The sequence below is a fragment of the Lactuca saligna genome, chromosome 6 (assembly GCF_052625555.1).
Source record: "Lactuca saligna cultivar CGN05327 chromosome 6, ASM5262555v1, whole genome shotgun sequence".
Lineage (NCBI taxonomy): Eukaryota > Viridiplantae > Streptophyta > Magnoliopsida > Asterales > Asteraceae > Lactuca > Lactuca saligna.
In genome coordinates, this window is record NC_136422.1 from 96427388 (window position 1) to 96439593 (window position 12206).

Sequence of the window (12206 nt, forward strand, 5' to 3'; positions counted from 1 at the left end):
TTGTTATATGCTTTAAACTTCCATTAGAGCTCTCCTAAGAGCTAGTTGATGCTTGTTCCAATCCTTATGCTTGCATGAAGGTCTTAATAAGTCGAAATATCTTGGGATCTGAATGATGGGGTGTTGTAGAGCCCAGATCTACTGTCTTTTTGGAGTTACTTTGCATATTAACCATAGATCTACCCATTTTGTGCATCTTTTAACCTTATTTCCCTTATTCATGAGGTTGTACAAGTAAAGTTGGAAACTTTACGTGGTAAATCAGCTTATTGGACTCAGATCTATCAATTGTATGTGGTGGATTCAAACAAAATCGAGTAAAAATCAGTTGCATGGCGGCAACTCGGCGAGTCGGGAAGAACGACTCGGCGAGTTGGGTCGCGAGTTCCCGATTCCTTCATTTTTACCAGTGTCGAGTGAACCCAATGAGCTAGAGAGTGGACTCAACGAGTTGAGGGTAAACTCAGTGATGGAGGGACTCGGCGAGTTGTTCATCAACTCGGCGAGTCCAAGGCAATCTCCTTAAGATTGAGTGTGTTTATGGACTTGATTGAGTGTGTTTATGGACTTGTAGCCGAGGAGATTCAGGAGCAGCAGCCGTTAGCTTCCCGAGCCACACACTCAGCAGCCAGCTTACGAGGTGAGTTTCCTTCCAGTAGGGACGGGTCTAAGGCCACAATGCCGGCCCGTTCAGTTAGCAGTAGTTTTCGGATTTAGGTTCGATGCAGTAGCTAGTATGTTGACGCCTTCATGGCTCGGACAGGATTTGTGTGCTATGTCTTATGTGTTAAGTGTTATGTGTTTCGGGCTACGGCCCGATGTAGTATGCAGTATATGTGTTCATGCTAGATGATGTGTTATGCTATGCGATGTTCAGACAGTCAGTTCCGAACTTCGGTCCAATGCAGGGGACAAGGTCCCAGTCGGTTCCGAACTTTGGTCCGATGCAGTTAGTTCCGGACTTTGGTCCGATGCAGTTAGTTCCGGACTTTGGTCCGATGCAGTTAGTTCCGGACTTTGGTCCGATGCAGTCAGTTCCGGACAGTTCCGGACTTCGGTCCGATGCAGGGGACAAGGTCCCAGTCAGTTCCGGACTTCGGTCCGATGCAGTTCCGGGCTTCGGCCCGATGCAGTGGGCAAGGCCCAATATGTGTTTATATGTTATGGTATGGTATGTGGTAGTTTGGGGGAGCTCACTAAACTTCGTGCTTACAGTTTCAGTTTTGGTTTCAGGTACTTCCGCAAGCAAAGGGAAGAGCTCGGGGTGACGGCATCGCACACACCACAGTTTTAGCTTTTAGCCTGGGATTGATTTAGTTTGTTTTGATTTGCCGTAGTATGATACAGTTTCCGCACAGTGTTTTCTATTATGTTGGGATACATCACATATGGTTTTATTATATGACACTCTGATTATGGTTTTGATTATATCGAAAAACGAAATTTTTGGGTCGTATTTTTGGGTTGTTTCAAGTTGGTATCAGAGCCCTGGTTTGAGGGATTCGGATACACTTCCGGGTGTATCTGAACTCAAACTAAGGGAAATAAAAGATTTTAGTAAAATAAAAATGTTTTACAAAAAGAATTTTGAAAGCACTTAGAAAGAAAGAATTGTTTTTAACAAGATAGAGGTGTGTGCATGCGGTCAGCCAAGCTCAAGTAAGTACTCCCAAATTACCCATACAAGTTATTTGTTCAGTTTCAGTTTCAGTAGAACAGCATGCTAGTATAGGGCTAAGGATCTAGGAGAATGCCTTATGTGCCTGCTTATGTGTTACAGCTTTATGAGTATTGCATGCTAGAATTGAGTAGACAACAGTAGGATAGCCTGTTTAGGTTATGCCTGATAGTATGAGCTTAGCATCCTATGCTAGTGCAGTTTCTTGTTATGAGAATAGCTTTTGCCTGAGTCTATTTCCCTTATCCGAATGCTGCTTGCTTCGTGCTTGGTGGGGTTCTGAGTACTGGGAGTTAGCCATTAGGTGAACACGTCACACCACATGTAATCAGGTTTGAATAATCCCAGAGTGCTGGAACTGGCCCTATTGCGCAGCTCTTGTTTGAGTCCAACCGTTCTAGGGACGGATCTTTTACTTGAAGGATTATCTGATCGTCATCACATGTGATGGTGTTTAGGTGGTGGCTAGCTGGCATTATGAGGAGACCTACAGCAGCTGAGGACCAGTCGTGTTGAGCTTGAGGTTTCCCTAGGGCAAGCCTAGGATGAGAGTAGCAGAGAATGGCAGTAGTAGAAGTGACTTGGTGGAGTCAAGGCAGTTCTTGAGGAAAGTACGGATAGATGTGAAAGGTAGTATGGGCCCGTACTACTGAAAGCAGAGGATCTGTACTGGAATCAAGGAAGGCCAAGACAAGACCAGGAAGCTAGTAGTAGTATCATGATCCCTTGAGATATTTCAGTGTTCTGATGTTGTTATGAAATGTTTCAGAATGGTAGTTTTGCGTCCGAGACCAGCAGTCGGCAGCTCAGATGCCGGAGGGGGATCAAGATCGGGATCAGGCCCGAAGGTCGGGCAGATGGATGAGCAGACCAGAGAGTTCCTTTCTTCTGAGGTTACCCGCATCATACTGGAGCAGACTCCTGTGATCTTCGGTTCGATCAAGGAGGGTATTTTAGAGCTGATGGATGAGAGATTGAGTACTTTCCGTGCTGAGATGGCGGTCGTGATGGGGTCGCGCACACTTACGTTCAGGGAGTTCAGGGCATGCGGAGCTCCAGACTATCATGGGGCGCGGGACCCCATAGCAAGTACCAGATGGTTGGCGGATGTGGCCAACGCTTTCCGCACTAGCAGGTGTCCCGAGGGGGACAAGGTCAGATTGGCGTCCTGTCTTCTGAAGGACAGGGCACGGGATTGGTGGGAGGAGGTCGGACATTCCATCGGGGATGATGCGGCATTGGAGGCCATGACCTGGGCTGATTTCTCTACCAGGTTCAGGGCGGAGTTTGCACCAGTCATTGAGGTGCAGCAGTTAGCTAGGGAGTTTCAGGACCTTACCCAAACTACAGAGACAGTGGCGGAGATCACCGCCAAGTTTAGGGAGAGGGCTCTTCTTGTTCCACAGTATGCAGCCGATGAGGAGATGAAGAAGGCCCGCTATCATGAGATGTTGCGGAGTGACATCCGCATGTTTGTGAGCCGGTCCAGTTGTAAAACGCTGGACGACATGATTGCTAGAGCTAGAGAGAGGGAGATTGATCTCAAGATGGAGAAGAAGAGGAAACCGGAGGCGATTTCGGGTTCAGGCAGTGTGGGCAAAAAGCCCAAGGTTTCAGATCACAGGTCTAGGAGTCAGCAGAGCCACGGTCGGTGTGGCAAGTGTGGGAGATTGCACGAGGGGGCGTGCAAGGCAGGGAGTTCCGGCTGCTACAAGTGCGGTCGGATTGGGCATTTGAGCAGGGATTGTACGGCCCCTGCTACTACGGTTACAGCATCAGATCTGATTTGCTTTCAGTGCAATCAGAGGGGACATAAAAAGTCCCAGTGTCCCAGTCTAGCTGCAGCAGGGAGGGTGGTTGCACCTACCCCTGCCACCTTGAGGATTACGGATGGCCGGCAGGGCCGATCTGATGCGCCAGTGGCGAAGAGCAGGGCGTTTCAGATGACAGCAGAGGAGGCGCGAGCGACTCCTGATGTGGTGACGGGTATGTATCTTCCCTTCACCTTTTAATTATCATTATCGTTTGAATATTACTTGATGATATGTTTTATTTAGGGTCGTTCTCTGTGAACGGCATTTCTGATTTGGTATTGTTCGATTCGGGGGCTACCCGATCATTTGTATCACTTGCGCTTAGCAAGAGATTTAGCAGAGCTCCCGGGGAGCTGGATTGTCCACTAGAGGTTGAGATAGCAGATGATAGGACCGTGAGGGTCGGCAGAGTACATAGAGGGTGTTCCCTTCAGATATTTGATGAGCAGTTTTCAGTGGACCTGGTTCCTATTCCCCTGCGAGGGAATAAAGTTATTGTGGGTATGGATTGGCTAAGCCGCAATGGGACGGTGATTGATTGTGAGCTTCAGCTAGTGAGGGTTCACACTCCCAGTGGGGGAGAGATAGTGATTCAGGGTGAGAGGCCCCAGCGAGGACCGACCTTTTGTTCCGCCGCAAGGGCGAGGCGCTATGTTCAACAGGGTTGCGCCGGTTTTGTAGCTTATGTCTTGGATGCCCGGGAGAAGGGCAAGACGACGATTGATGATGTTCCTATCGTTCGTGACTACCCGGATGTGTTTCCCGAGGATTTGCCGGGGATACCTCCAGGGAGGCAGGTTGAGTTCAGGATCGATCTGGTTCCTGGTGCGGCTCCGATAGCCAAAGCACCGTATCGACTTGCTCCCCTGAGATGCAAGAGTTGTCTACACAGCTCCAGGAGCTGTTAGACAAGGGTTTCATTCGGCCGAGCAGTTCGCCTTGGGGAGCGCCGATCTTATTTGTGAGGAAGAAGGATGGGTCGCATCGTATGTGCATTGATTATCGGGAGTTGAACAAAGTAATGGTGAAGAACCATTACCCACTTCCGAGGATAGATGACTTGTTTGATCAGCTTCAGGGAGCATCTTGGTTCTCCAAGATCGATCTACGCTCCGGTTATCATCAGATGAGGGTTAGAGATGAGGATGTACAGAAGACTGCTTTCAGGACCCGGTATGGTCATTATGAGTTCATGGTGATGCCATTTGGGCTCACCAATGCCCCAGCAGCGTTCATGGATCTCATGAACCGCGTGTGCAGACCAATGCTGGATCGGTCGGTGATAGTATTCATAGATGACATCTTGGTATATTCCAAGACACAGGGGCAGCACGAGGAGCACCTGCGGGAGGTGTTGGAGACTTTGAGGAGGGAGAGACTTTTCGCAAAGTTCTCCAAGTGTGAGTTCTGGTTGCACGAGGTGCAGTTTCTTGGTCATCTCGTCAACCAGAAGGGTATTTTGGTAGATCCGGCCAAGATTGAGGCCGTGATGCAGTGGGAGGTCCTGAGGTCTCCATCTGAGATTCAGAGCTTTCTGGGGTTGGCAGGGTATTATCGGAGATTTATTCAGGACTTCTCCAAGATAGCAGTGCCGCTCACCCGACTAACCAAGAAGTCGGTGGTTTTTCGTTGGGGGCCTGAGCAGCAGGCGGCGTTCGAGACTCTCAGGCAGAGATTGTGCGAGGCTCCTATCCTTACCTTGCCAGAGGGAGTAGAGGATTTCGTAGTCTATTGTGATGCTTCGATCACAGGTATGGGAGCAGTATTGATGCAGCGAGGCCATGTGGTAGCTTATGCCTCGAGACAGTTGAAGCCTCACGAGGCTAATTATCCTACCCACGACTTGGAGCTGGGGGCAGTTGTATTTGCCCTCAAGATTTGGAGACATTACCTTTATGGGGTCCGCTGTACTATATACACAGATCACAAGAGTTTGCGATATCTTATGGATCAGCCGAGTTTGAACATGAGGCAAAGGAGATGGTTGGACGTGCTGAAGGACTATGACTGTGAGATCCTTTATCATCCAGGGAAGGCCAATGTGGTGGTCGACGCCCTGAGCCGCAAGGTGTCGACGGCCCCTATCATAGATCTGTGCATGAGGATGACAGTGATCACTCCGTTGTTGGAGCGGATCAAGGAGGCTTAGATGGAGGGCCTCAAGGAGGTGAGGCAGAAGTGTGAGAGGATAGTGGGCCGAGTAGCTTCATTTGATTACGACAGTCGGGGTTTGTTGACGCTTCATGGTACGGTGTGGGTACCGTACTGGGGTGGGGTACGGCAAGTATTGATGGACGAGGCTCATAAGTCTCGATTTTCTATCCACCCAGGAGCGACGAAGATGTATCGAGATCTTCGACCTGATTATTGGTGGCCCTGCATGAAGCGGGACGTCGCTTGGTATGTTGAGAGATGTTTGACCTGCCGAAAGGTCAAGGCGGAGCACCAGAGACCTCACGGCAAGATGCAGCCGTTAGACATTCCCGTGTGGAAATGGGAGGATATCACCATGGATTTTGTCACCAAACTCCCCAGGACCGCACGTGGAGTGGACTCGATATGGGTAGTAGTGGATCGGTTGACGAAGAGTGCCCATTTTATTCCAATTCAGGAGAGTATATCGGTGGAAAAGTTAGCCGATATCTATGTGCGGGAGATTGTGGCACGTCATGGGGTGCCGGTATCGGTGGTGTCGGACCGAGATGTTCGATTCACATCCAGATTCTGGAAGCGGTTCCACGACGAGATGGGTACTCGTCTCCATTTCAGCACCGCTTTTCATCCTCAGACAGACGGGCAGAGCGAGAGGACGATTCAGACTCTTGAGGACATGCTTAGGGCATGTGTTCTAGATTTTGGGGGCAGTTGGGATACGTATCTTCCGTTAGCGGAATTCTCGTATAACAACAGTTATCATGCGAGCATTGATCGACCTCCTTTTGAGATGTTATATGGCAGGAAGTGCAGGACCCCGATTTGTTGGGGCGAGGTCGGTCAGCGAGTCATAGGGAGCACCGAAGTGGTGCTCAAGACGACGGAGTTGATCCAGCAGGTCCGTAGTAGGCTGCAGACTGCGCAGAGTCGACAGAAGAGCTACGCCGACAGGAGGCGTTCGGACTTGGAGTTCCAAGTGGGAGATATGGTTCTTCTGAAAGTCTCACCTTGGAAAGGTGTCATCAGGTTCCGAAAGAGGGGCAAGTTGGGCCCCAGATTTATTGGTCCTTTCAGGGTTTTGGCCCGGGCGGGTCGGGTTGCTTATCGGTTAGATCTTCTTGAGGAGCTTAGTCAGATACACAACACATTCCACGTGTCACAGTTAAGGAAGTGTTTGGTGGATGAGACGGCAGTCGTTCCCTTAGAGGATATCCAGGTTGATAGCGGCCTGAATTATATTGAGAGGCCGGTCGCAATTCTGGAACGGAAGATCAAGACCTTGAGGAACAAGGTAATTCAGCTAGTAAAGGTGCAGTGGCAGCACCGGAAGGGGTCTGAATGGACGTGGAAGGCTGAGGAGGAGATGAGAGCGCACTACCTGGAAATTTTTGCAGATCCAGCCGTAGCAGACTTCGAGGACGAAGTCTGAGACAAGTGGGGGAGAATTGTAACGACCCGTTCCCGGTACGTTAATTCATTAGTAATTGTTGTAAGTTTTCAAGAGGGACTCGGCGAGTTCTAGCCTGACTCGCCAAGTAGGGTCGCAACTTCGAGCACGCGTGAGCCGGGGACTCGGCGAGTCCATATCCCTGACTCGGCGAGTCCATCCGTCTGGGTGAAACCCTAAATCCCCGGGTTGCCCACTATTTAAACCACCTTATAGCCCCCATTCTCGCCTCCCTCACCCTGAGAACACTGTGAGAAAGAACCCTGATCCTCCCTTGTGTGAGCTAAGTGTTTTGTGCCATTTTGTGAAGGTTTGAAAAAGGAGAAGAAGAAAGAAGCAAGGAGAAGAGCTGTAGTGCAAAGATCCAAGGGCAAATCTGAGTTAATTGAGGTATTTTCGGAGTTTCCTTCTTGTTATATGCTTTAAACTTCCATTAGAGCTCTCCTAAGAGCTAGTTGATGCTTGTTCCAAGCCTTATGCTTGCATGAAGGTCTTAATAAGTCGAAATATCTTTGGATTTGAATGATGGGGTGTTGTAGAGCCCAGATCTACTGTCTTTTTGGAGTTACTTTGCATATTAACCATAGATCTACCCATTTTGTGCATCTTTTAACCTTATTTCCCTTATTCATGAGGTTGTACACGTAAAGTTGGAAACTTTACGTGGTAAATCAGCTTATTGGACTCAGATCTATCAATTGTATGTGGTGGATTCAAACAAAATCGAGTAAAAATCAGTTGCATGGCGGCAACTCGGCGAGTCGGGAAGAACGACTCGGCGAGTTGGGTTGCGAGTTCCCGATTCCTTCATTTTTACCAGTGTCGAGTGAACCCAGTGAGCTAGAGAGTGGACTCAGCGAGTTGAGGGTAAACTCAGTGATGGAGGGACTCGGCGAGTTGTTCATCAACTCGGCGAGTCCAAGGCAATCTCCTTAAGATCAAGAACAACTCGTCGAGTTTGTTCATCCGGCTCGGCGAGTCGGATGAAGATTGTCTGAGTTCTTGAATCAAGAGGGTACTCATCGAGTCGATGCCAGACTCGACGAGTAGCAGCGAGTAAGAGTGAAACGTGAGAGTAGGACTCGGCGAGTTGGGTGGCCCAACTCGGCGAGTCAGTCCAAATGAGAGTAACTTTGACCAAGGGTAAAAGAGTCATTTTTACCCCAAGTGCAGTGTTTAGTATTTGATTGAGTGTGTTTATGGACTTGTAGCCGAGGAGATTCAGGAGCAGCAGCCGTTAGCTTCCCGAGCCACACACTCAGCAGCCAGCTTACGAGGTGAGTTTCCTTCCAGTAGGGACGGGTCTAAGGCCACAATGCCGGCCCGTTCAGTTAGCAGTAGTTTCCGGATTTAGGTTCGATGTAGTAGCTAGTATGTTGATGCCTTCGTGGCTTGGACAGGATTTGTGTGCTATGTCTTATGTGTTAAGTGTTATGTGTTCCGGGCTACGGCCCGATGTAGTATGCAGTATATGTGTTCATGCTAGATGATGTGTTATGCTATGCGATGTTCAGACAGTCAGTTCCGGACTTCGGTCCGATGCAGGGGACAAGGTCCCAATCAGTTCCGAACTTCGGTCCGATGCAGTTAGTTCCGGACTTTGGTCCGATGCAGTTAGTTTCGGACTTTGGTCCGATGCAGTTAGTTCCGGACTTCGGTCCGGTGCAGTTAGTTCCGGACTTTGGTCCGATGCAGTCAGTTCCGGACTTCGGTCCGATGCAGTTAGTTCCGGACTTCGGTCCGATGCAAGGGACAAGGTCCCAGTCAGTTCTAGACTTCGGTCCGATGCAGTTCCGGGCTTCGGCCCGATGCAGTGGGAAAGGCCCAATATGTGTTTATATGTTATGGTATGGTATGTGGTAGTTTGGGGGAGCTCACTAAGCTTCGTTCTTACAGTTTCAGTTTTGGTTTCAGGTACTTCCGCAAGCAAAGGGAAGAGCTCGGGGTGACGGCATCGCACACACCACAGTTTTAGCTTTTAGCCTGGGATTGATTTAGTTTGTTTTGATTTGCCGTAGTATGATACAGTTTCCGCACAGTTTTTTCTATTATGTTGGGATACATCACGTATGGTTTTATTATATGACACTCTGATTATGGTTTTGATTATATCGAAAAACGAAATTTTTGGGTCGTATTTTTGGGTTGTTTCAAAATCATCCTTTAGAACAAATTCTTGGTGATCCTCATGTTGGGGTTTTAATGAGGGCTCAGCTTCGTGCTAAAAATGAGGTACTTAATGTTCATGAAATTTTTTTCATGTTTAATGTTTTTATTTCCAAAATCGATCAAAAATCAGTCAAGGTTGTTATGGAACATCTTGATTGGGTGGTTCATATGTCCAACCAGATGGGACTTTAACCTCCACTCATCAAAATAAGTAAGTTCAAGAAATCTTCTTTACCCTATGTGTGGAATTTTCTATCTGGGATTTTTCTTCAATTCCTGACACGTCGAAGTGTGAGTCTGGATAAAGGAAGGATTAAAATTTATGCTATGGTTGTTGGATTGTATTATTATTTGATAGTTGATTATGCTACTAACCTGTGGGAAGAGTTTGGTGTTAGTATGTCACACACAAATGTTGCGAATGGTGTTTCATGTACTCGTTATTGGAGGCTGATTTTGCAATATGTATATAAGAATGAGGGGATTCTTGTACCTGTTGATGTTCCCAGAGCTGAGTTTAGACTTTATCAACATCCAAAAAATGTTACAGATGATTTGGAGGTTTTTCCTAATGTTGCAAGAATTCTAGACGCTATACTTCGTCAGGTTGATCCAGCAAACCCTATTCGTGTGGCTTATGTACAATCAATAAATCCTACTATTGACACATCCGTGTTCCTACCAAAAGGAACTGCACGTCCTTCAAAATGTAGCAAAAGTCCCAAGAAATCTTTAACGGTTGAAAAACCTATATCTATTTCTGAGACTATTGAAAAGGAAGTCATGAAGCCTGTTCAACAACCTGTTGTACAGGATGTTCACAATGAGGTGGTGCCATCGAAGACTGGTATTTTAAAATGCACAAGAAGCCTATCCACAGACCTCGAGATTCTCTTGAAATGAGGCCTGTACTTGAAGATGTTCCTGATAAGACTCTTTCATCACCAACAAGGCCTTTCTCTAAGTTGAAGAAAATTTAAAAACCTCAACTCAATCAAAACTGGTGATTATTCATGAAATCCATACTCCTATTGCTCCGGCTTCAAAGAAGAAAAGAGATCGTGATTTGGTGAAGAAGATTAAGAAGAAGAAAAAGCAGTTTGAGGAGTCACTTGATGAAGTCGTAGTTGAAACTGATTTCGAAGAGGAGGGTACTCCGTCTCCAATTCGAACAGCATATATGGGCTTTGAATCACCTCAGAGGGAGTATGTTGTCAAGTCGAATCTCGAGCCGAATGAAAATCCTGGTGGCAATGTGGAAACCTTTAATGTGAACACAACCACTAATCTTGGTGATCAATCTATTCAGTCGATCCCTGAGCACACTCATGCCATACCACCCAAAGTTTTGATTGCCGAATCAGTTTTTGAGGAGGTTTGAACTTCAAGCATGTCTGTAAACATATTTGATTTGGACACAAATGTCAACATGGGTGATGAGATGTTGACACTGATGGGTTTTGATCATTCTAACACTCCTAAGGTGTGCACGCAACCCTAAATACATTGGATCTATGTTTTCTCTATTATACATGCAAACTTGAACATTCCAAGGTATTACCCTAACTAGCATACAACACTTGGATACTTGGGTAATAAAAAAAGTTAGAAGACATACCTTTTATTGTAGTTGGAAGCCTTGGACCTTTAAGAACTTAGCACCCCAAGTGTTGCACCTCAAATGGAATCACACAACACCACCAACAATTGGAATAACTTGAGAAAAAGATGATATTATAGCAAAATCGGCTAGCCCTCACTTATGTATCCACCAGTGGGAATTTCATGAACTATGAAGCTTCTTATATAGTGTGCATATTAGGGTTCCACCATGTAACTCATGACTTTCCACATTCCTCATGATCCATGGGTTTTAACCTCCATGGAGTATCCATGGCTCACCACATGGGTTTAGCCCAACATGAAGAACTATGGATCATAAGCCCACTTTATAAGAATGAATGATTTACCAAATCAATCCCCATTTATTTAATTAGTTTCTTTTGATCACAAAATTAATTCCAAACTAATTCTTGATCAATACTAATTAAATAATATGATTTCATATTAATATATTAGAACTTATAAAATACTAATAAATAATAAATATCTTCTTCTCACAAAAGTCTATCCAAATTGTTCCAATGCCATGCAACCCAAATGGACCATGCTACTCTTGGGTCAAGTACGTACCAATAATAGTTATGGGCTTAGACATCTAATCCAATAGACTTAAGCAGCCTAAAGTATTGTGAATGTCTCTACTTCATTTATTCATGTTTCTATCATCATTTGATCCACATTCAAACCCATAGTTCTTAATACTTCTACCTCTTTACCACCATTTGTTACACCAATTCCCACATCCTTACCTGCATCCACGATATCACCTACTTTTTTGAATATCATATAATAACCTATCACTTCTTTGTTTTCTTCTCAATCAAGTGATGGTCCTAAATCCACTTCGGAGGTTGAACAGGATGAAGATGATTATGTGGTTTCGTTTGGAGATATTCAGTTTAATCCTAAGGAGGAGAATATTGTTGATCACATGTTGATGTCAGGAATTCAATTCAAAATCTTGAATCGTAAGTTTAATTCTTTGCGTCAACTTCAAGTTGATATAGGAAGTCGAAATACAGTCTCTAAGATTGAAGTTGATGTTTTGTTAAAAGAACAAGAACATCATTTGAAAACCATCATGGATCAGATTGATATGAAGCATGAAGCACGTTTGAAGCAACAATCTGATTCTTTTATTCATAAGATTAAAGATTTGAGGGTAATTGCTAAGGAAAAACTTATTCTTTTTGTTGAAGTTGCTAAGCGAGTACAGGAGGATGTTAATTTCAAAATGTAAGAACTTCATTCTGAATGACCAAGGAGATTGCTAACATTGATCAGAACTATTCTAATCTCCATACTAAGGTTGATATAGTTG